General features: G+C 36.7%; 1 protein-coding gene and 1 pseudogene across 2 annotated transcripts in view; one reads left to right on the top strand and one right to left on the bottom strand.

The window, feature by feature from the left end:
• PCDH11X (protocadherin 11 X-linked) overlaps positions 1-26,801 on the top strand; it is a 790,467-nt gene that overhangs the window by 185,217 nt on the left and 578,449 nt on the right. The window lies entirely within an intron of this gene.
• LOC101012493 lies at positions 5,222-6,182 on the bottom strand (annotated as a pseudogene).

Raw genomic sequence — 26,801 nt, 5'->3', positions numbered from 1 at the left:
AGGTGCTTAATTCAGCCACTGCCAGCCTTACAAAAATAGATAACTGTACTAATAAATCAGCTTCTGACTAAGACTAGGTAATTTTCTTTATTGCTAGGCCCAAACTATTTTCAATATGTTAAAGAAAGAAACACCCCAAACCACACTGACTTATAACTGTATCTATGCAGAATTTTGTTTCAATGGCAATGTATAAGGGGCAAAGATTTCTCTCTTGCCTTCTCCTTAGCCATGAGTGGATTGAGTCAATGAGCACATGTTAAGCATTTGTAGTGAATATCCTGATTTCCTAGTGCTTCAGAAATAGCAGGAACAGTCAGTCTCACTCACCACTCAAATAGACCTGGAATTTATCTTCTCCTTTTTCTCATTTCTCCATGCCATAATTTATAATGTCATCACCCTTTCTCCTACATATGATCTAAAAACTGGCAGCTAAACCTAATTCCATCCTAATTCATTTTTGGCCAGCATAGTTTGTTTCCTTTATTAAAAATTTGAATGTAATGCGTGGGGCAGGGTGAGTGTTGTGGGTTCTGCTTTAAATTTGCATGATTTCTGAGGCCTTCAAAAGCATTTGGATTTTTAAACCTTCCTTAGACAGTTGTAATCCAGTCTCCTAATTGTTTTCTCCTTCAAGTTGTAAATCCTCCCTGTCCAGATAACCCTCCACCCTTTCCCCAGATTCAGCAATCTAAGAAAACAATTCTGATCATATAACCCTCCTTTGTAAATCCTATTTGCTTCTCTGTTGCATGAGGGGTAAGATCCAAACTCTAACATGGCAGATGAGAAGTTTCATCACACGGTTCCAGTCTACTTTTCCCAGTCCCTTCACTTCCACTTTTTGTTAACATCCTGCCTCCACAACATACCCCAAGAGCTGTAGCAGAGCAAGTTATACCTAGTCCCTTTAGCCCGAGTGGTCTTTTGGGTCCCTTTCTTTGGCCTGTGCTTTTCTCTGCCTGTACTCACTTTGACTTTCTCCCTTACCTGGAAAATACTTACTCTTCTACTAAGCCCCAACGTATATAATAATTCCTAGGTGAAGAGTTTCCTGAGTCTCTGGGGAAGTTGATTGTTTTTCTGGGCTACCAATCACACTTTGCACATCTCTTCGTTGTAACACTTACCATAATGTGTTTCAAGATTTACGTGTCCCTGCTTCACTTTGCCGTACAGGAAGCTCTGTGATAAGCATGGTTAGACCAAATTCATTTTTGTATTAACAACACCCAGTAGTGTCTGAAACATAACAGGTGCATAAGGGATGTTTCTTGAATAGGTGAAAGAGGAATCTCCCTATTTCTCCCTACTTATATTCTGTGGGCAGCTGCTATCCCCTTGCTGTCTATCTGATCCTCAATCACTTCCTCTTGTCCACTCAAACTTCCTCATGGTATTTTGCTTATTCATCTTATATCTTTACCCTCTGGTTTTTGAGATGGTGATAAAGAAAGGGGCCAGGGCTCAGGGATCTGTGATTGATACTTCTAGACATCGCAGTTTGGTTTGGTGCCACCATCAGTGACAGCAGCTGCTATCATTTTTCTCAGTTTCCAGGATTCTTCCAATATCTCAGGGCATAGCCTAATTCTAGAGCTATCTCTGATGATTTGAGGTATATGGTATGTGTAATTCAGTACCTCATATCTGCATTTATTATTCTATATAAGCCTTCCATAAGGGCATTTTTGTCTGTTTAAAATGTAACAATAAATCAAATACATTGAATTTTCTGTATATCCGAATGCATTGTAAAACTATTTTTAATGGCGTTCGAGATAAAATTCAGACTGAACATATAGTATACTAATGACATCATGTTAATATGCCTGTAACAAGCATGAACAGAGTATCAGTTGTGAATAGATAACCATAATAAAAGTCAGTAGGTTTGTTCTTAAGAGTGAGGTGTCACAAATTCTGCTATTTGGCAAGATAAGGACTATGAAACTGGCAAAATTAGCCTTCCGGAGTTTAAATTAACCTATAATAATTTCACTGCTTAGGAATATTAAGGTAACTTAACACTTTTGTTAAAGTGTAAATACAAGACAAGAAAGAGTAATGGCAGCCTGTTTTACTTTTTACATTGTCTTCTTTAATGTATTTCCGCTTCTCCTTCCTGCCTATGCCATTCATATTATATTCTTTTTACCGTGAAAATAGAGCATATAACTTTATGAATAAGGAAACGTAAGCTCAGGGAATCAAAATGCCTTGCTCAAAGACATACAACTAGTTAGTAACAAGGCTGGGACTAAAATTCAGATCCCTTCACTCAAACACTAAGGACCTTAACATTATCATATGCTGTTCCCCTTCATTTGACATTTTTTTCTAATCTTCAGAGTGTGTGCTGTTTTATTTACTGCAAAGAAGAGATGCTGTGTTTCTCTATAAAGTGATTACAAATTTGTGGAGCTACAGTCATCATAGTTGTTCCTACAAATAACTTAAAAGCAAAATATTGAAGTATGCCTCATCTTCACTGCCAATGAAATTATGACCAAATGGTAATTACTGAATAACAAAACAGTCATATAGCAACCAATCCAATTGTTTAATGCTGTTATCTAAAGGCAAACATTTTAAAAAGCAGTGGGTTAATACGATTTTCAAAAATTTGACTCATCAAGCTGTAAATCTCAATAGTCAACAGTTTGAGGATTACATCAAAAACTAGGCAGGCATTAATGAGATTACCAAATGATATCTTATCCTTAAATGCCCCGGTTTAAAATTAGCAAGAATGCGCTTGCTGTCTAATTTCTGAGAAGTAAAAACAGCTTTGGCTGTTTACTCTAAGTTTAGGACAAAACTCAATTGAATGAAAGCAAGAAGTGGAGTAGAAATTTTAGTGTTTTAAAAGCTGACAGCTCTAACCTGAACCAGAGTATTTATGTTATTAAAATAGTCTTGGAATCCTAGGTCAGGCAATTCCATCTTTCTGAACTGCCCTCTACACACTTCTCCACCAGCAATACTCGCACTTCTTTCAAAGCAAAGGCTCTCAAACTGACCCAAAGCAGGAAAGTTTCCTTGACCAATCCATATCACATTTTAATGATTTCTGGACAGTATTCACACCTCTTTCTAGCTCTGTATCTTTTGATGGATATCTTCGGGAAGTAATTTTAGCAAGTGACAATTTTAAAAAGCTGGAGGGTTCTTTAGTTTTGTTTTGGTTTGGTTTGGTTTTGAGACAGGATCTCGCCCAAGCTGGAGTGCAGTGGCACGAGCTCAAGCAATCCTCCCGCCTCAGCCTTCCCAGTAGCTGGGACTACAGGCGCACACCGGCTAAATTTTGTTGTTGTTTATAGTAGGGACAAGGTCTCACTACGTTGGCCTTACTGGTCTCCAACTCCTGAGCTCAACAGATCATCCCGCTGTGCCCTCCCAAAGTTCTGGGATTACAGGCATGAACCACCGCGCCCAGCCCCAAACTCGAGATTTTTATAGAGCATTTTACGTTGCTTTGATGAAAGATATGCAACACATATCAAATGATAAAACTGCATTACTACTTTTTAAGTATTTAAATAGCAGCTGAATTTAGTTAATTTGTTAATTCAGTAAATATCATTGAGTGTCTACTAGTTTTGAAGTTCTGTGTGAGGTTTTGTATATACATATATGCACACAGAATATATATATACACACACAGAATATATACACACAGTATGTATATATATGCTGTAGGCATATATATACACAGTATGTATATATACTGTGTGTATATATAGTATGTATATATACAGTATATATGTGTGTATATATATATACAGTGTGTATATATACAGTATATATATATACACACAGTGAGCAAGATTTGTTCCCATTCCTCAAGAAACTCACAGTACATTGACAGTCTTACATTTTGTAAATATTTAATAACTAACTCGACAGTGCTATGACTGACAGGTTATTTGTTATTTTACCTCCCTCCCCATTCAATCATTGAATGAAGAATTGAATAAGGAAAAAATGAAGAAGAACCAAGTTCCATCACACTGGTTCCTATCTTAGCTATGTTTTTAATTATTCAAGAAAAGTTTGGCTTGACCTTGCCGAAATTGTATATTCAACAAAGATTTATACTTGTGGTTTCCTAAGTGCTCTGGAAGTCTACAATAATGCAGTATCTAATAAAAAAAAAAAAAAAAAAAAAATTGGCTACCTGATAAGTCCCCTACTGCCTGCTGTTGCACAAAATGATTCATTAGAAAAAAAAATAATTTGGAATCAGAAATTATAGGTTATTTTTCTGGATCTACCACTTAACCTTTTATACCACTGGATTAGTCCATTTTCATTGTGCTGATAAAGACATACCTGAGACTGCACAATTTATAAAAGAAAGAGGTTTATTGGACTTACAGTCCCACATGGCTGATGAGGCCTCACAATCATGGTGGAAGGCAAGGAGGAGAAAGTCACGCCTTGCGTGGATGGCAGCAGGCAAAAAGAGAGCTTGTGCAGGGCAACTCCTGTTGTTGTTGTTGTTTTCTTTTTTTTAGGTTTCAATATTTTATTCGCATCTAAGTGATGTTAATTACAGCATTTGAAGGGGAGGCTCTAGTTCCACAGAAAATGGAAGACTCTAAAATGTACCCATTAGACTGCTAAAAAACAAATTGAGTGGTGAGAATATAACAGAAGTCCAATTTAGATTCTGAGTGTTGTCACCATGTGATTACAATCACACAGACGTTTCCAAGCTTATAGCTGGAGCTCCTGGAAGCTATTTCATACTCTGGTGCAAGGGTTAAAAAACGCAACACAGGAAGAAATAAGTCCTGAATTATTGGCTTCATCACATCCACCCTCTCCACCCCAAAATGGCACAAAAGAGTGACCACACCCTGCAGACCTTTTGGTGTAAAAGAGATAATGATGAACTGGACTGGGAACAGGTCATGAAGATCTGTCTAAAAACAGCGAGGCTCTCATCAATTAGGGTTAGGAAGCCAAAGTTCGATTCTCAGGAAATCACAATTTCATTCATTTACTCAACATGAATTTACAAAGTGCCTACATATTATCAGCTTTCACTCGCAGCCATTTCTAGACAAAAAAAGAAACCTGGCATCTCAAAGTCGCTGCCAAGTTCCCCCAAGTCTACCACTGAAAGGGCCTTTTTTGGAAATGAGTTTCTTCTGTACCTCTGAAAGACTAACATCTTAAAGCTGAATCATCTTTATCCTGGAGGTCTAACATATTTAGCAATACTTGCATCCCAGACATACAACATTAAAAGATACACTAAATTCTGAAGGTAGCTATGCTGCAAAATAGTTTAAAATCAAACAATTGTACAGTATTCATTTATGCTTGAAATTCCAGTCCCAGGCCAAGCTTGTGGCCACCAGCATTGACGTCCTGGCCATCCAGAAGAGCTGACAGTGTCAGCTGGATACCTGGCTTTAGGACCTGAGTGTATCCTAAACCTATCAGGCTGGAGTTGTTCACTTTAGCAAGAAGCAGGCGTCAGGGTCAATCTAATACTTGACTGCTATTCCGAAGCGCCTGTTACTGTTTCCTGCCGTCCAGGTGAGACTCACAGCAGTCTCCATCTTCTTGTTCACCTTCTGGTAAATGAGGCCGCCAAACTCTGTCCTGTCATTCACATCAGCCTGAAGCTGGAATTCATCAGTCTTGTAGCCAACTGCAAAGTTGCTCTGGGTCACTTGGGACTTTGCAGTCTCAAAATTTATCTGGTAGCTGGCCAGTCAGCCCTTGTAACCCAGCACCAGAGCACCCCGGATGGAAGGCCCAGCAATGTCGAAATCCATGTCGTAGTCCAGGTTAATGTGCTCCTGCTTGTACCCTGTCTTGATTTTAGCATTTTTCCCCCCAGTGTTGAGTGAGAAGGCTGAATCGAAGGTCAGCTTCAGTCCACATGCAAGCTGCTCTTCCACGGTAATCTCGGTGCCTAGTGTATTGTCGGTGTTCCATTTCTCAGTAAACATCAGGCCCTACTCAGTTCATCTGTACTTGGTTTCCAGACTGCCCGGCATTTTGGTAGTCTCAGTGTTGGCTGAGCCTGAGTTTGTAAATACCTATCCATTCTCATATTTTGTTTTCAAATCAAGCTTTATTAAACCAAATCCATAGCCCTTGGTGAAGACATCCCTGGCAGATTTGCCAAGATCAGCAAACGTGGGAGGCATAGCCATCTTATGCTCAGAGGTGGTGGCTGCAGGCTAGGCGGCTATGGCTGGCGCTGCGGCGTGGAGGCAGGGAGCAGAACGGAGCCAGCGGCAGGGCCCAACTCCCATTTTTAAAACCATCAGATCTCGTGAGACCCATTGACTATGGCGAGAACAGCACGGGAAAGATCCACCACCGGCATTCAGTCATCTCCCACCAGTTCCCTGCAACAACATGTGGGAATTATGGGAGCTACAAGATGAGATTTGGGTGGGGATACAGAGCCAAACCATACAAACCACCAATAAAGCCAGTTTAATAAAATGAAGAATATATGTGTATGTGAAAAATACCGTATGTTATAATCTGCAGGCAAAAAGTATCATAGAAAATTGCTCATATTTATAGAGATATTTATTATATATGTAGACTGTTATTGCATTATTAGCATGTAACGTTACATTTGAAGTGTTTATTGAGTTTAATCTGGAAAATCATCCCAATTTATTACTGCATACTTCATACGAAAATTACTTTTCAGTTTTTTTACTACAAAATATACATGTGGATATCTGTAAGTCAATGATGTTCTTCAAGCTTAGGATTATTATAGTATTCTTTTCAAATCAGGGGAGACTTTAAAATAAAGTGAAATCCATGTGGCATGACTGTCCTAATTTTTACTTTACCTTATTAAAACCGTTTTAATAGATTTTTACTCATTAGAATCATATCCCTCTGGAGATTTTCACTTTTTAAATAAATATTCTGCTAGGTTTTAATTTCAACACCTAGATATTTATTCATTTTTATTAGTTTAATCTCTTTAAGAATATGTGTAAACTTTTGTCATAATGTTCTTTGCTTCATTTTGTAAACATTATTTTGGTACTGTTACTTTAATCAATTTAAAGATACTTCTTTTTATCTACTTAGTGATTCTTAAAAGTTCCTAGAGTAACACCAGAGCTATTTGTTGTGACTGTTGACTCTTTGCTATAGCAAATTTTGAACTCTGAGCTAATCTTCAGAGATAATTTATCTGTAGGAATCCTCTTCTGCCTGGATTGAACATTCCTCCTAGATAAGTTTTGAGATTACTTCTGCTAAGGCAACCCGGGAGTATTACCTTCTGGGGACCACTTTTTACTTTTTTACTTTAGGTATCCGTGGATCATGTGAATAGTATACATTGAGACCATAACCTGTTAAAATGAAAATCTGCATTTATAAATTCCTTTTTCCCCCCATCCAGACTAACATAGGCATAGTTCCTTGGAATCTCACTGTTCTGATGGCATTTTTAAAAATCCAACATATGTATGCTTCTTCAAAGTCTTGGCTTTGTTCAGGGGATCTCATTTCCAAATTCCCACTTCAAGTGAACCTAAGACCTTAGCCTTGTGCCTTGCATTCTTTCCTTGCAATTGAATCACAGGCCCCTTGGCCTTCTCTGCATTGATTATTCTAGTTATCCATTCATCCATTCTTTTTTCAAGATTTTTAGTTTCTTTGCGCTGGGTACGTAGTTCCTCCTTTAGCTCTGAGAAGTTTGATCGACTGAAGCCTTCTCCTCTCAACTCGTCAAAGTCATTCTCCGTCCAGCTTTGATCCGTTGCTGGCGATGAGCTGCATTCCTTTGGAGGGGGAGATGCGCTCTGATTTTTTGAATTTCCAGCTTTTCTGCCCTGCTTTTTCCCCATCTTTGTGGTTTTATCTGCCTTTGGTCTTTGATGCTGGTGACGTACTGATGGGGTTTTGGTGTGGGTGTCCTTTCTGTTTGTTAGTTTTCCTTCTAACAGTCAGGACCCTCAGCTGTAGGTCTGTTGGAGATTGCTTGAGGTCCACTCCAGACCCTGTTTGCCTGGGTATCAGCAGCAGAGGCTGCAGAAGATAGAATATTGCTGAACAGCGAGTGCTCCTGTCTGCTTCTTGCTCTGGAAACTTTGTTTCAGGGGTGTACCTCTCCAGGTGAGGTGTGAGGTATCGTATCGGTCTGCACCTAGTGGGGGGTGTCTCCCAGTTAGGCTACTCAGGGGTCAGGGACCCACTTAAGCAGGCAGTCTGTCCGCTCTCAGATCTCAACCTCCGTGCTGGGAGATCCACTGCTCTCTTCAAAGCTGTCAGACAGCTGTCAGACTCTACCCAGAGGTGGAGTCTACAGAGACAGGCAGGCCTCCTTGAGCTGTGGTGGGCTCCACCCAGTTGGAGCTTCCCGGAGGCTTTGTTTACCTACTTAAGCCTCAGCAATGGCAGGCGCCCCTCCCCCAGCCTCGCTGCTGCCTTGCAGTTAGATCTCAGACTGCTGTGCTAGCAATGAGGGAGGCTCCGTGGTGGTGGGACCCTCCGGGCCAGGTGTGGGATATAATGTCCTGGTGTGCTGTTTACTAAGATCCTTGGTAAAGCGCAGTATTAGGGTGGGAGTTACCCGATTTTCCAGGTGTTGTGTGTCTCAGTTTCCCTTGGTTAGGAAAAGGGATTCCCTTCCCCCTTGCCCTTCCCAGGTGAGGTGATGCCTCACCCTGCTTCAGCTCTCACTGGTCGGGCTGCAGCATCTGACCAGCACCGATTGTCCGGCACTCCCCAGTGAGATGAACCCGGTACCTCAGTTGAAAATGCAGAAATCACCCGTCTTCTGTGTCGCTCACGCTGGCAGCTGGAGGCTGGAGCTGTTCCTATTCGGCCGGCCATCTTGTTCTTGACCCCCACAGGCCCCTTGGTTTGAGGAACTGTAAGTCCTCCCACAACCTGCACACCCGCTACCACAACATCATTGCTAGGGCAGCCTTGAAGTCAGGACTTTTTTGTGTTGTTCCTCTAAGGATTGCTTTCCTTTTCTTATGATCTAAGTAATACATGTAAAGGAGTGTTGCTATATTTTCTTCAGCAATTCTATGGGTTTTGTAGCAGGAGAGTTTTCTGGTTATCTGTTTTTCCATATTAACAGAAATGGAAATCTACTAGGTTTTACGTGCTTAAAGTTTAATTTGTCAGGCCTGGTGTGGTGGCTCACGCTTGTAATACCAGCACTTTGGGGGGCTGAGGCGGGTGGATCACAAGGTCAGGGGTTCGAGACCAGCCTGATCAACATGGTGAAACCCTGTCTCTACTAAAATACAAAAATTAGCCAGTTGTGGTGGCGCATGCCTGTAATCCCAGATACTCAGGAGGCTAAGGAAGGAGAATTGCTTGAGCCTGGCAGGTGGAGTTTGCAGTGAGCTGCGATCGCACCACTGCACTACAGCCTGGGTGACGGAATGAAACTCCATCTCAAAATAAATAAATAAATAAATATAAATAAATAAAAAGAAGTTTGATTTGTGACATTCAGGGAAAACCACACTCAAACCCTATTTTTCCCCTGGAAGCTTTGCATTCTTCAAAGAACATTGCCATATTCCAACTGAAATGGAGATTTTGCTGAGATTTTTGTTTGTTTTGCTTATATCTGGACTTAACTTTTAAATACAACTTTCTTGTCTTCTTTCCTGTCTTCCAAACTCATGGAATTACCATTTCAGAGGGAAAAGGTATGCTTTATAAAACTAGCAGAAATCCACATCTAGCTTGAAATCTACTTCATAGGAAACTTAAATTAATTCAAAATAAAACCAAGCCAAATGCTAAGTTAAATGCTAGTATGGAAAATTGTCTTTTTAAAATGCATCTTTTTTTAAAGAGCTTGAAATGTCTGGTAGAGACGCATAATTCTTTCACGGAAGGGTTTCATGAAGCACAGATGTTTTTCAGCCTCCCACGGGGATATATACCACCACAGTGAGGACAACAGATGCCTCTTCCCTCACTTTCATATCTGGCTTCATTCCTTATGAATCTATTTCTTTTAGTGATTAGCTCAGAGAAGCTTATTTCAGCACAGTTAACCTCAGCCCCTTCTTGAAAGTAGATTTTATGGAATGAGGTAAGGAAGAAATGGAACAACTCATTTAAAAATTCTGGCGGTTTCAACTGCCAATTTTGGGGGGATACCGTTTTAAATTTTACCCACTAAAATAGTAATCTAAGAATTCAAAGTAGTTTAGAGAAATAAAGTTAATAAAGATTTAAATTAATTGAATTAGAAATGTGCTGTCTATTAAATTATGTATGAATCAACCATTTTAAAATTCATTCTTTATGTATGTCATTGATACTATGTCAGTGTCAAGATGTAGCAACTGAGCCATATTTATGTGTATATAAGTTTTCTTATGCTGCTGTAACAGGGTATCACAAATTAGTGGCTGAGAACAACACAAATCTATCATTTTATATTTCTGAAGGTTAAAGGCCCAACAGACCTCAGTGGACTAAAATCATAGTGGTAACAGGTTTGCATTTCCTCTGGAGCCTCCAAGGGAGAAGCCATTTCCTTGCCTTTTCCACCTTCCTTGGCTCACGTCTCTTCCTCTATCCTCAAAGAGACTCTGCATTTCTCTCAACCTTCTTCACCTTATGTCTCCCTTTGACTAGATCTGGGAAATGTCCTTTTTTAAGCACTCATGTGATTAGATTGGGCCCACCTGCCTAACCCAGGTCATTGAGTCTCTCCATCTCAAGGACCTTAACGTTAATCACATCTGCCAAGGTCACTTTTGCTATGTGAGATAGCATCATCACAGGTTCTGGAATTGGAGCTCAGATATCTTTGGGGGCCATCATTCTGTCTTATCATGTTGTATGTAATTAAAACCTTGCTCTCAGCTGTCTAAAGATTTGCCTGAGCAAATGAATTGTTCAATTCAATGTATTCAATCAATTCACTCACTAATATCATCATGACAAAAAATTAACTGAAATGTTTTAGATAGAGCCAGGCCAAAAATGAAAATTGTCTCCCACAAAAGGAATGATTTAGCATTGTCTTTTTTGAAATGGAGTCTCCCTCTGTCACCCAGGCTGGAGTGCAGTGGCGTGATCTCAAGTCACTGCAATCTCTGCCTCCCGGGTTCAAAGGATTCTCCTGCCTCAGCCTCCCAAGCAGCTGGTATTACAGGTGCCTATCACCATGTCCAGCTAGTTTTTGTGTTTTTAGTATAAGTGGGGTTTCACCATGTTGTCCAGGCTGGTCTGGAACTCCTGACCTCAAGGGATCCACCTGCCTCAGTCTCCCAAAGTGCTGGGATTACAGGCATGAGCCACTACACTCAACCCAAGCATATTCTTTCTTAATCAAATGCCATTAAATTGGGTTATATTATTAAACTTAATGAGTGTCTACTGCTTACCTTATGTCTAGATGACAATGGGCAGGTGCTTATTTATTTTAAATCTACTCATTATTTATCTAAAAGCTTTATAATTTCTCAGGTTAGGATTTTTTAAAGTTTAATTTATATTACAAATTATTCATACTACCCACTATGAAGATTTTACATAGTATGATGGAAAAATGCTTCATACATAATTTACCTGTACTAAATATTAGGAATTTGAATAAAATGAATATTTATTCATTTTCATTTTAAGAAATACAACAAGGGAGTCATTAGAAAAAAAGAGAAACAAAATGTTTGAAACAAATATTACCATAAAGTGACTTTTTTTTTTTTTTGCATTTCACAAATGCACAAAATTTGTGTTAAGGTTCATTTTGAAAGACCCAATGGTCTATTAAAAAACTATTAAAAATGATTTAAAAACTATAAAAAACTCTCACAAAAATAAGTTTATCTGGAGAGAAACCATATCTTATTCATCTTTGTATCTCCCATGATATAATGGCACTTTTGTTGTTTTTCTCATTTATGAGCTGTGAGGATATCAAAGCCAATTCTTTTTAGAAGTTAAAATTTTAAAACCAGAGAAAAATCTTGGAATAGAATATACCACTATTATAGTATTGCTCATCATAAGAACATTCATCGTAAGAACTATGTTCTTTTGGTGAGCAGTACTATAATACATAGCACTATTATTATAATATTAGATTAATTTTCATGTGAAGTTGGCTGCTTTCTCTTCCCTTTCCTCTCTTTTCTCCTATTCTCTTTCTCTCCTTTTTCTTTCCCCTCTTTCCATTCCTCTCTTTGAATCTTCTATGTTATCTTCCTCTGTTTCCCACATCTAGTCCTCCCTTCTCCTCCTCATACTGTAGTATTTCAAAATCTGCTACTAGGAATTGTCCACTTAAGATATCTTAAAACATGTGTTGTGGTGACATATATTGTTAACTTAACGTGCCTTCCTCTTTGTTTGCTGAGGGATATGTTGTCTTAATCTTTTTTTCCCCAAAGCATTGCAATTTACTTCTCTCTCTCATACAAATAACCATAAACTAATTATAGTAATCAATTTGCATGCAGTAATTACATTACCTATGATAATTATAATATGTAGCACCTGGACCTGTATTTGTGTTAATGGGAAGAATCAATAAATCTCAAGTGGGCAGAAGTGTGTAGCTGATTATGTGTTCAAGTGATCAGAGATTAGGCAGCATTTGATTAAATGAACTGGTTGGAGATTTTGCAATTACTTTTTATCGGCAAAATATAAATTATTGATAACAAATCTAGATTAAAACATTCTATTTATTTTATCTTTATAGCTCTGTTGTCATGTTTTGAGGGGATTCACATCATATAGAGAATGATTATACTACTCTCTGTGAATAAGCTCAGCTGTCCAAGGCTACTCATTCCTGGGGTTCCAAGAATTCCATGTACCTTCTAGTATCTCTATGTCAAATATAACAGAGTAAAGATGTAAGTTGTATTTACAGAGATAGATAACATATTCACTTTAGAAAAATAGTCAATGTAATTTACTTTTTTCACTATTTTTTTTTCAAATTAATTCATTTGCCATTGTCTTTTAGACCACCATAATTTGGAGAATAAGTATCAAAGCCTAAGAGATTTACATTAGGACATTTAATTTTTAGTGTCTTGGGCTATAGAGAAACATCTGTATGTTCTCTTTTGGAGCAGTAGAGCAAAACATTAAAATACCGCACAATTAAAAGAAGTAAATAACATTTTGAGATTATTTTAATTTTAACTGTAACATACAGAAACATATCTAAGAATGCATGAGAGCAGGTAAACTTGATGAATTAATCAGAGCCAACACTAATAAATTACAGTTGCTTCTCAAAACATAATTGTGGCTGGTCCGATGGTAGTGGGTTATCAGAACTTATTAACATTTAGGTCACAAAAGTTGGCATACAACCTCCCACTGCTAAATTTGACTGACTAAAAAAAAGTAATTGTAATAACATGATTAGAGTCCTTGCCAGAAAGAATACTGGTTCAGATGGGGAAAACAATACCTAAAGATAATTTTGGACTCACTAAACTTTATTTTAAAATCAGAATCCTTAGTTGCCTTGGGAATTTATCTTTACTGAAGTCCCTAAATAGTATCTTTGACATTAAGAAAGTATATTTTATATTGAATTATGAAGTAATTTATATAAAATATACCTGTTGAGAAAGGGCATTATCTGATTTCTTAATGTTATACATTTCTTTTAGAATACAAAAATATGATGGTAAATGTTTATGTGGATCTGTTGGAGGCTCTTTCCACAGTCTCATATGTGAACACTTTCAAAAGTTCCAGAGGCAGATAAAATCATTGTGGTTTTTATGTTCCCACAGCAATTTGTCCACATCTTTTTTACAGTACTTATACTGTACTGTAATTTGTATATTTTATCTGTCCAGCTATATTGGGGGCAGTAACTATGACATTCATTTCTATCATCTCTGCCAGTCAGTTGATAAGTGTCTGTGAAACGTATGAATATGTCAGCATTTCTCCCATGTTGCATTATACTTGAACCATAGTAGGCGCTCAGTATTTACCAAATGACTGAAATTGCATTTGAACATTGGAATGACTTGAAAAAACAATAAACATCCCTAAATAGAAGCAGTGTTAACTATCGCTTATCTTCACATTTTTCTAATTGAGGATCTTCCCTGTCCCCACCTCAGATTGACCAATAATGCTGTGGTGCTCTATGCAGTCCAAATGGGGATCTGTTTGAATTCAAAATCCAAGAAGTGAAATTTGACCAGTCTGCTATGGCCACCACTCCTGGCTGCCATATAATGCAGTTGTTGAACACTAGTCTTACATACTCTGATAGAGGACACAGACCAGTGCTACCTTGGTATAGTGTAGATCCAGAACTCAATACAATCTCTTAGGGTTCTTCCAAAGGAATGATTATACTACTCAGTGTGAATAAGCTCAGCTGTCCAAGGCTACCCATTCTTGGGCTTCCAAGAATTCACTTCTTGATTCAAATATATATCCATTTCACAGGGTACCAATTGGCTCAAGGAACCCTATATTGGGTTTGATTTTCTGCATCTATTACCTCATATACCCAGACTCACCATCACCTTCACTATCCAGAAATGTGCTACTAGGGGTTAGGCAGGTTTTCAAACCACAGAGGGCCTAATGAGACCCTGTTTCACTGGACAATGTTTCTCACACATCCTTCAGAGGGAGGTTACCTGCTGTGATACTAGAAGGCCTCAAGAAAGTCCATCCTTCCTGATTCAATGTTGCTTACACTTCTTAAATTAAAAAAGCTACTGTCATTGGATTCCCAACATTTCTTGTCAAAAAAAAAAGAAAAGAAAAGAAGCCAAAGGAAACAATGTAGAATGTAAATTTAAGCCCATGTGGGAGGTGGTGGCATGACCCCTACCTACAGTTATGAAAAAAATTGTTGTATATCTAATCAATTTATGAAATTTTGATTTCAAATGCATATTAGCATAGTCAATGTTCTGAGAAGTCCTTACAAAAAAAATAGATTTAACTGTTTTCATTCAGCTTCTTGGATCTGTAGGTTTGTGTTTTGTTTGCCAGATTTGTAAATTTTTCATCTATTATTTCTTCAGATACCTTTTTAACCCTATCCTCTTTCTTCTCTCCAGAAATCTGAAGAAATGAACATTAGACCTTTTGTTATAATCCTACACAACCTTCAGGCTCTGTTAAATTTTTACAGGCTATTTTCTTTCTATTGTTCAAATGGATTCAATATGATTTTTTTTCAATTTCTTTGATTCTTTCCTCTTCAAAAGATTCTCTGATCTTTTCCTCTCCAGAATGGTCCTCTCTATTCTGGTGTTAAACCCATCCATTGAGTTTTTATTTTTGTTATTGTATTTTTTTATTTTGAATTTCCATTTGACTCTTTTTTAATTGATCCATTATGATTATACAGTCTTATAGGGTACAATTTTATGTTTTGACACCTCTATATGTTGCATAATGATCAAATTAGGGTATTTAGCATATTTATCACCTCATACATTTAACATTTGACTCTTATTTATGTGTTTTGTTTTTTCTGGGACTTTCATATCTTTGCAGAAACTTTCTATTTTTTTTTTTTTTCATTTGTTTCAATGTGTTTGTGGTTGCTTGTTGGGTGATTTTTATGATGGCTGTTTTAAAATTCTTCCCAAATAATTCTAACAATTCTATAATTCTGGTGTTGGTGTTTGTTGCTTGCTTTATCTCTTTTATATGAAGATTTCCCTGCTTTCATGGTATGATGAGTGATTTTCAATTGAAATCTGGACATTTTGAGAATTTTATTAAATTCTCCATATAAAAACTCCAACTTTTATTTAAATTTTGTTTAAATTTTCTGCTTTTTTATCTGATACCACTCCAGTGAGAAAGGGGGCACTGCCTCGTTATTTCCAGGGATAGTGGAAATACCAAGTTCCCACTCAACTTCTGTTAACACAGAGGAGGCCTGTTAACACACTACTAGGCCTCTGCTGTTATCTCTAGTCGGGAATGGCACAGTGGCCTCTTTACTACTCACTATGTGGCCTCCCTGAACTCTGGGGAGCTAACCTCACTACTGTTGTGCCCAAGTGAGGGACCCGACTTTTCACTAGGTCTTCTCTGATACTATCTACTCTGGTGGGGGAAAGAAGGGCACCTCCTTACTACTGGGCCTGGTAATAAATTCTGGGTTCTCCATTCAGCTTTACACCTGAAAGGGGGAGTTGCTTGTTACTGCTAGCTTAAGATGGGAGCTCTGGCTTTCCACCGTGTCTCCACTGATACTTCCTTGGCTGGGAAGAGTAACACTGACTAATTACTATTTTCTGCACAATCTTCTCTGATATCAACCTGAAGCAGGGGCTGGGGGCTAAGGACCCTTGTTATAGTTTGGCAATGGTAGAAGTCTATACCCTCCTTTTGGTTGGTGTGTGTTGGGTGGGGCTACATTTTTTTCCTGTGATGTTTGGCTGGAGTCAAAAAGTTATCATCTAATATTCTCTCTCTTGGCAAGCTGCCTCTTTCCAGGACCTCTGACTACTGAGAACAGGCTTTTGTGAACACTTTCTTTCTTTTTTTTTTTTTTTTGGCCTGTGTCTCTTGGTGCTTCCAGGTTATTGGCTTTTCCAGTACCCAGTCTGGGATACATAAGGCAAAAAGAAAACCCAGGGAACTCACCATCATGTCTTTCCTAGAGGTCTGAGATCTCTGGCTAATGTCTGGCTTCTCTTCACACTGTGTTTATAGAAGTCACTTTCTCTTAGACTTTCCAAGGATTTTTTCTCTTTTTTTGTTAATTCTACTTTTTTTTTTTTTTTTCTTTTTTTTTTTTTTTAGCATGTATCTTGGTGTTGGTAATTCTGGATTGATGTTCTCAGGAACTTGGTGTGTTCTTTCAATATGTAGTTTCAATTTTTTTTTTTTTTTTTTTTTTTTAGTTTGTATTTGTTCAGTTACCTTGTTATTGATTTCTTATGATTGATTATGATTTCAGTGACTCTTATGATTTGTATGTTGAATCGCGTTTACTTGCTTTCAACATGTGACGCTTTTTATTAAATCATTATCATATTTTTTAATTTCTTTCTTTTTTGCTTTTTAAAAAATTTCCTGTGTTTGACCTGTAAGTATCTGTTCTTTCTTTATTTTTCTATTCCTTTGAATTTAGAAGGAACATTTTTAAAATTAATTTTTTCTTTTATGTCTATTTGTTTTCTGACTTGTCACCTCAGTTTTTTTTTTTTACAATATCTGACTCTGCTTTATATTGCTCTTTCGTGTCTTGCATAATTTTCTTAAGGTCTGTTAGCTTATTTTTAAATAGTAAGTATTCATTTTAATCAATTTTTATGAACTGGAGGGGTGCTATTCTGCTCCTTATTTTTTTAATCTTATGGTAACTTATGTGAGATTGTCCTCAATAATATTCCATTTCTCATGCTTATGTATGATTAGGTTTCTTTAACTTCCAGATGAAGGCAAGATACAGGGAAACTCATCAGAGCTGCTTTCACAACTAGCTCTACCTTCACAGAGCTCCCTTTCCTGCTGTGTTTAAAAAAAAAAAATGTTGACTTGCCTTCTGAGATGTCATGTTACCCTTTCTCTCCCCTACTTTGCCTGGGCCTTATCTTTTCTTTGTCTTTATCATTCCTATGCTGCTTAATTCTTATTCCAAACCCAGTAGTTTTGTCTTGGCGTAGTGTCTTGCTCTAGAAGGAAGCCCTGGCTTGTCATTTTCAAATGTTTATCAATCTACACTAGTGTAGTTGCTTCAGTCATAAATGCTGATCCCTTGAACTCACTGACTCTTGGAGGGGGCCAAACCCCTCTCAATTTCAGTTGCTTTCTCAACTTTGCCTACTGTGCTTTCCTGTGAACACTTCTTTGATATTTTGGCATTCTTGTGTTTTCAGGTTCAGCCACCCTATTGTGCCTCTCTGCTCATTTCCCCACAGACCTTTATAACATGCTGATAACATGCTGGTCTTGTGGCTGTGGGTGATTTTTTTCTCAACCACTTCTATTTTGAGAATCATGAGAACACCTTGTCACCTAGTGCAGTTGTAAATATTGTCTCCGGTTTTTTGGGCTTGCTGTCCGGTTGCTCTGTTTCTCTTAGGAGATTCTGGGAATTTCAAAGACTGCCATTGCCATCATCTGCCCAGAATCATCTTTTATTACACTTACTTTGCTCACAGCTTGAGAAAGATTATCTTGTTTTGGACTCTCAGCAGCCCTATGGGGCAATTATTTTTATTATTTCTATATTTTAGATGAGATAACGGAAGCTAAGGTTAACGCAGTTAATATATGGTGGAGCAAGGACGTAGGTCTGGTAGAGATTAAATCTTATGCTTTTAACTATCAGATATTGCTTCATTACTGGTGTAAATGGTTTGTAGTTTGGGGCAGAGCTTGGGAGCAATAACCTATATTTTTGAATTAAATGATTTTTCCTTAGGTCCAACATTTAATAAGCACTTACAATATGCTAACTATTGGGTATAGCCTTGGAAATTCAAGAGTGAAAAAAAGTGATGAGATTCTTATTATCAGGAAGCAATAAAAATCATTAAATCAGGAGATGTCATTGGCCACACAGGTTGTACCAATATGCATTTGCATCTATTACTAAACATTTTGAAAACCAGTTTAGATCTGTGTGCAAAGAAGAATGTAACACACCAAGGTGAAATATGTTAAAATTTAGAGTCCTTTCAGATTAACAAGTTTGCAAAATCTGTGTTCTCATTAATTAGTTTCCCAATGTGATGTGTTAACAGTAGACTGGTTTGTATTATATGAAAAGTAATTTTGAACATATATTACCTAGTGCTTTCAGCAGACGAACAGAAATCGGAACAGTATATCCTTTATTAACTTTCTCTTCACCTATAAGGCTGTGTTTTATTTCAAAAAACAGAAAAAGGCTGCTATGACTATCACTGTTTTGAATCATCCTTTTATAGATAAGAAACTTTAAGTTCAATGAATATTGTACATATTTTAAAAAAATATTAAGCTATGAATTGTGCTAAGATTCATATTAGACTCTTGGCTTTTTTCTCCCCTTCTTTTAGAAAAAGAGTTGGAGGTTAGGGATGCCACTACATTAACGTTGTGTTTCTGGGAAGTAATAAATTTAGAACTGATGAAATTAGAAAAACCTAATTTTCTCAGGACCTGAAAATCTGCAGGAAGACTGAGAAAACCGCTTAAAAAGGCTGCTTTCGGGAAATCTAAAGAGAGGGACCTGTTAGGGTCTTCTTCCCTTCTCCTTGGCTGCAGCGGTAATGCTTCTTTCTGGTAATTGGCCTGACTTCATTTACACTTACATTTATTATTAATGTCAAGAATAACATTTTCTGCTGCTGTACTTGTTCCACGTAAACTGATCCTCTACAGCATTTTGTCAATCATTATACAGTGCTTGGTATTATTAAAAGTTTTCTTGGTGAAGGCGGCAGAGGAATAATACAGTATTTTATGTCAATAACAACCTCTTGTTTTTCTTTCTTCCAGCTTTATGAGGTATGATTTAGCAAATAAAAATTGTATAAATTTAAGCTATACAGTGTTATGTTTTGGTACACATATGCATTGTGAGATGATTACCACAATAAAACTAATTAACATATAAATTACATCACATAGTTACCTTTTTGTGTTTGTGGTGAGAACACTTGAGATCTGCTCTCTTAGCAAATGCATTAGGTCTCTAGAAATTATTCCACTTCTAACTGAAAGTTTGTACCCTTTCACCAACTTCTTCCCATTTCCCTCACCCTCCTAGCCCTTGGTAATGACCATTCTGCAATCTGTTTCTGAGTTTGAATTTTTAGATTTCACATTAAGAGAAACAATGTACTATTTCTCTTTATGTCTCTAGATTATTTCACTTAGTATGATGTCCTCCATGTTCATCAGTGTTGTCACAAATATCAGGATCTCCTTGTTTTTAAGGGCTGAATAATATTCCATTGTATATACACATTACATTGTCTTTATTCATTTATATATTGATGGACACTTAGGTTGTTTCCGTATTTTGGCTATTGTGAATAATGCTGCAAAGAAAATGAGAATGCAGATATTCCATTAGCATGGTGATTTAATTTCCTTAGGAAATTCCCCAAAAGTGGGATGGCTGAATCATATTGTAGGTCCATTTTCTATTTGTTGAGGAACCTCCACATTGTTTTCCATAATGGCTGTACCAATTTACATCCCCACCCACAGTGTACAAGGGTTCCCTTTTTCCCACATCCTTGCTAACAATTGGTATTTTTACTGTTTTTTATAATAGCCAATCTAACAGGTAATGGAGTAATATTTCATCATGGTTTTAATTCGCATTTCCCTAATGATTACTGATGTTGCACACATTTTCATGTACTTGTTAGCCATCATTTTTTTGTCTTTGGAAAAATGACTATTCAAGTCTTTTGCACATTGTTCATTGGATTATTTGGTGTTTTGTAATCATTTAAAAATATTTAGTTGTATGAGTTAGTTATATATTTTGGATATTAACTCCTTATCAGATATATGATTTGTAAATATTTCCTTCCATTCTGTGGGTTGCCTTTTCATTTAGTGCTTTCCTTTGCTATGCAGAAACTTTTTAGTTTAATGTAGTTCCAATTGTTTATCTTTGCATTTGTTGCCTATCCTTTTGGTGTCATGTTAAAAAAAACAAAACAAAACAAAAAAACACACACACACATTGCTGAGACAAATGTCAAGGAGCTTTCCTCTGTTTTCTTCTAGGAATTTTACAGTTTATGAGTTATAATTAAGTCTGAATCAGTTTTGAGTTGATGCTTGTCTGTGGTGTAAGATAAGAGTCTATTTTTCTTCTTTTTGCATATGGATATCCAGTTTTCCCAATGCCACTTATTGAAGAGACTGTGCTTTCCCTATTGTGCATTCTTGGTACCTTTCTTGAAGATTACTTAACTGTCTATGTGTGGGTTTATTAATGGACTCTATTCTGTTCCACTGGCCTATGTGTCTGTCTTTATGCCAGTACCATACTGTTTTAATTACTAGAGCTTTGTACTGTAGTTTGGAATCAAAGAGTATAATGCCTCCAGCCTTGTTCTTCTTCCTCAAGAGACTTTTAGCTATTCTGAGTTTTATGTGGCACCATATGAATTTTAGAGTTCTTTGTGTTCTATTTCCATGAAAAATGCTATTGGGATTTTGATAGGAATTGTATTAAATCTGTACATTGCTTTGAATATTATGGACATGGTAACAATATAAATTATTCTAATCCAAGCACATGGGGTATCTATTTGTATCTTCTTCTTCTTCTTCTTCTTTTTTGAGATGGAGTTTTGGTCTTGTCACCCAGTCTGGAGTGCAATGGCACAATCTCGCCTCACTGCAACCTCCGCCTCCCACATTCAAGTGATGATTCTCTCGCCTCAGCCTCCTGAGTAGCTGGGATTACAGGTGCCTGCCACTACTCCCAGCTAATTTTTGTATTTTTAGTAGAGACAGGGTTTCTCCATGTTGGCCAGACTGATCTCGAACTCCTGACCTCAGGCAATCCACCTGCCTCGGCCGCCCAAAGTTCTGGGATTACAGGCATGAGCCACCATGCCCAGCCCTTCTTCATTTTTAAAAATCAATGCTTTACAGTTTTCAGTGTACAGATATTGTACCTCTGTGGTTAACTTATTCCTAAGTACAGTTGACCCTTAAACAACACAAGTTTGAACCACACAGGTCTACATATACATGAATTTTCTTTCACCTCTGCCAGACCTGAGACAGGAAACTGAACCCTCACCTCTTCCTTCTCCTCTTCAGCCTAATTTATGTGAAGATGATAACAATAAAGAGCTTTATGATAACCCACTTCCACTTAAGGAATAGTAAATGTATTTTCTCTTTTTATGATTCTCTTAATAACATTTTCCTTAATCTAGCTTACTTTATTGTAAGAATACAGCATATAATATACATAACATACAAACTATGTGTTAATCAACTGTTTTTGTTATCATCAAGGCTTACAGTCAACAGTAGGCTATTAGTAGTAAAGATTTTAGAGTGTCAAAGTCATATGTGGATTTTCAACAGTATGGAAGTTAGTGTCTCTAACCCCCATGTTGCTCAAGGGTCCAACTGTAATTTTTAAAATTTATTGTTAATGGTATTCTCTACTTAGTTACTTTTTTAAATAGTTAGTTGTTAGTATATAAATTCACAACTGGTATTTTTATGTTGATTTTGTATCTTGCAGCTTTATTGAATTCCTTTGTTATTTCTAACAGGTTTTGGTGGATCATTAGGGTTTTTACACAAGGTCATGTCACCTGCAAATACAGAAAATTTTACTTCTTTCTTTCTGATTTGGATGTCTTTTTTTCTTGTTTAATTGTTCTGGCCGGGACTTCTAGTACTTTGTTGAACAGAAGTGGCAAAGGAGACATCTTTGCCTTATTCTTTATCTTAGAGGAAAAGTTTCAAATTTTCACTGTTGAATAGGATGTTAGCTGTGGGTTTGTCTTATAAAGTTCTTATTATATTATGTTGAGCTATGCTCCTTCTATATCTAATTTATTGAAAGTTTTTAATGATAAAAGTATGTTGAATTTTATCGTTTTTTTCTGCAACTATTAAGATGATTATATGTTTGTATTTCATCCTGTTAATGAGGTGTATCATATTTATTGTTTTGTATATGTTTAATCATCTTTGCATTCTAGAAATAAACCCCACTTGATCATGGTGTATGATCTTTTTAATGTGCTGCTGCTTTCAGTTTGCTAGTATTTTGTTGAAGATATTTGTATCAATGTTTATCAGACATATTGACTATAATTTTTTAATAATGTCCTTGTTTGGATTTGGTAACAGGGTATTGCTAGTCCCATAAAGTGGTTTTGGAGGTGTTCTCTCCTCTCTTCAGTTTTTAAAAGAGTTCGTGAGGGATTGCTTATATTATAATTTTTCTTTAAATATTTGGTAGAATTCACCAGTAAAGCCATCTGTTCCTGGTGTTTTCTTTGTTAGGTTTTTGATTACTTATTCAACCTCCTCATGTGTAATTAATCTTTTCAGATTTCCTATTTCTTTTCTCTTTTCTTTTTTGTTTTTGGTCTTGAGATGGAGTCTCATTCTGTTACCTAGGCTGGGGTGCAGTGGCACAATCTTAGCTCACTGCAACCTCTGCCTCCCGGGTTCAAATGATTCTCCTGCCTTAGCCTCCTGAGTAGCTGGGATTACAGGCTCCTGCCACCATGCCCTGCTAATTTGTGTATTTTTAGAAGAGATGGGGTTTCACCACATTGGCCAGGCTGGCCTTGAACTCCTGACCTCAAGTGGTCTACCCACCTCGGCCTCCCAAAGTGCTGTGAATACAGGCATGAGCCACCGCACACGGCAAGATTTTCTATTTCTTCATAATTCTGTCTTGGTAAGTTGTATGTTTCCAGGAATTAATCTATTTCTTCTAGTTATTCAATTTGTTGGTGAATAATTCTTCATAGTAGCCTCTTAAGATTCTTTGTATCTTTGTGGTATCAGTTGTAATGCCTATTCTTTTAGTTCTGATTTTATTTATTTGAGTCTTCCCTTTTTTTCTTAGTCTATCTAAAAGATTGATACAATTTGATAAAATTCAACATACTTTTATCAGTTTTGTTTATCTTTGCAAAACAAAGATTTTCTTAGGTTATTGATCTATTTGAGTCTATCATTTTTATTACTGTTTTTTTATCCTATGGTGGTATTTGTTAATTCTACAAAAGTCTGAAATAATTTTGCTATATGTGAACTCTAGTCTTAGTCCATCCAGACTAAACATTTCTCTATGATATATTCTACCATGTTGAACGTTATATTTATACATTTATTTGTTTATATTTAATTGTCCTTTTATGTAATTTTTTCCTCTCCATCCAAATTATAAGCTCCTATAAGGTGGGGCTCATGTGTTATATTTTCCTATATTATCACTATACTAAATACAGTACTAAGCATCCAGTACATATTCAGTAAATGATCTATTTCCTGATTGATAGCATGTTTGAATGTTTCTTTTCCTTTTTTTTTATTTTTTATTTTATTTTATTTTATTTATTTATTTATTTATTTTTTGAGACAGTCTGTCACTCCATCTCCTAGGCTGTAGTACAGTGATGCAAACACGGCTCACTGCCACCTCAACCTCCCCGGCCCAAAGGATCCTCCCACCTCAGCCTCTCAGGCATCTGGGACTACAGGCATACACCACCATGTCCAGCTATTTTTAAATTTTTTTGTAAAGATAGAACCTCACTGTGTTGCCCTGGCTGGTCTCAGACTTCTGGGCTCAAGTCATCCTCCTGTCTCAACCTTCCAAAGTACTGGGATTACAGACGTGAGCCACCATCCCCGGCCTAAATAGTATGTTTCTGTAAAAGAGCAATACAGTAACATTTCAGTTAACTGATATGTTGGCAACAAATTTATTTTGATTAATAGGTTTTCCATTTAACAGTTTTTATCATTTTATTCAGTGCAATTCTTTAAAGTGGATTATCCCCTACCTAGACTGGTGGGATCAACCACCAAAACCTTCAAATATGTGCATTGATATTTGTTTGCACTCTTAATTCTCTTATTTTTTGGAAGACAAGTGTGTTTCTCATGAAACTTCAATCAGAGCAATATGTTTGGAAAGAGGCCACATGAAAATGTTCAAAATTGTTACTAAAAATGTTACATAAACAGCATAAACTTAGAAGAAAAAATAAAATATTTACTCTGAAATTTGTATGGTTTAAAATAATAAAGTCAGTAAAGCTTTATAAAAAATGACAGCTTCCCACTTTTTAATTGAAGAATAAAATTATAACACTGGCTACACTAGAAGATGGAGAGACTCAGAGGTAGTCATGGAATCAGATGGCGAGAAGAATGACCCATTTGTAATAACTAATCTCATTGTTGGTGTTTTTTCCAACAATCTAGCATGACATTTCTTTTTCATTATTTCTTCTTTATCCCTAACAAAGCTGTGTGTTCTTGCATTAAGACTACATGAATAGCTGTATGACTTGCAGCAGTTCAGAGTAAGCAGGTATAAAGGGACAGGGTTAAAATAGGAGTCTAATTTTTAAAATAGAAATATAACATTGGCTCTAGTTGTCTTAGCTGACAAAGTAAGTCTAGGTTAATGACTGAAGAAATGGTGTTTCACTCTGTATGGGGGGTTTAAAAACATGAATCAACTGGCAGGGAAACAGATTATACTCTCACCAAGTAAGAAAGTAATGATTATATATGACCGGGGCTGGATCATACAAAGGCTACCCTGAAGTTATACTCCTTAATTAAAGTAATTAATGAATATTATTATGACTTTAGTATAAATTGAATATTATGTCTGAAGATATCAAACAGACCATATTTGAGTCCAACTCTTTAGTTTTTCTGAATTTATATTAATTCCTTTGTTCCATTTTAACATACGGATGTGCCAAGGTGCCAGTGGACTGGGTTCTGGTTAACTGAAGTATTACAGCATACAATCAAATAAAATAGTATTTAATATATTACATAGTTAGTTTCTATTATATTTAAAGTTATACCTAAGTACATTCTTATTTCTTTTTAAAAAATTATTTATTTTTGTGGGTACATAATGAGTGTATATATTTATGGGGTATATGAGATTTTTTGATACAGACATGCAATGTGAAATAAGGATGTCATGGAGAAGGGAGTATCCATTCTCTCAAGCACTTATCCTTCAAGTTACAAACAATCCAATTAAACATTTTCAGTTATTTCAAAATGTACAATTAAGTTATGATTGACTATGGTCACCATATTGTGCTACCAATTAGTAGTCTTGTTTATTCTTTCTAACTATATTTTTACCCATTAAACATTTCGCCCTCTCCCAAGCCCCCTGTTACCCTTCCTAGTCTCAGATAGTCATTCTTCTACTCTGTATGCCCATGAGTTCAATTACTTTGATTTTTAGATCGCACAAGTAACCGACACCATGCCATGTTTGTCTTTGTGTGCTTGGTTTATTCCACTTAACATAATGATCACAAGTTCCATCCATGTTGTTGCAAATCACTGGATTTCTTTCTTTTTGATGTCTGAATAATACTCCATTGTGTATACCTATGACATTTTTTTAATCCATTTGTCTATTGATGGACACTTAGGTTGCATTCAAATCCTGGCTATTGTGAACAGTGGCTGCAATACACATAAGAGTGCAGAAATCTTGTTGATATACTGATTTCCTTTCTTTTGGGTATATACCCAGCAGTAGGATTGTAAGATCATATGATAGCTCAACTTTTAGTTTTTTGAGGAATCTCCAAACTATTCTCCATGGTGATTGTACTAATTTCCAATCTCAACAACTGTATATAAGGGTTCTTTTTTCTCCACATCCTCCCCAGCATTTGTTGTTGCTTGTGTTTTGGATATAAGAAATTTTAACTGGGGTGAAATGATATCTTATTGTAGTTTTGATTTGCATTTCTCTGATGATCATTGATGTTGAGCACCTTCTCATATGCCTGTTTGACATTTGTATGTCTTGTTTTGAGAAATGTCTACTCAAATCTTTTGCTCATTTTTTGATTGGATTATTAGATTTTCTTCCTACAGAGTTGTTTGAGCTATTTATTTATTTATTTATTTAAGACAGAGTTTTGCTCTTGTTGCCCAGGCTGGAGTGCAATGGAGCGATCTCAGCTCACCGCAACCTCCGCCTCCCGGGTTCAAGCGATTCTCCTGCCTCAGCCTCCCAAGTAGCTGGGATTACAGGCATGCACCACCACGCCCAGCTAATTTTGTATTTTTAGTAGAGATGGGAGTTCTCCATGTTGGTCAGGCTGGTC

Source organism: Papio anubis, chromosome X (genome assembly GCF_008728515.1).
Source record: "Papio anubis isolate 15944 chromosome X, Panubis1.0, whole genome shotgun sequence".
In the NCBI taxonomy this organism is placed as follows: Eukaryota; Metazoa; Chordata; class Mammalia; order Primates; family Cercopithecidae; genus Papio; species Papio anubis.
The sequence above is the reverse complement of the archived record's forward strand: the minus strand, read 5'-3'. Positions and strand labels throughout refer to the sequence as shown.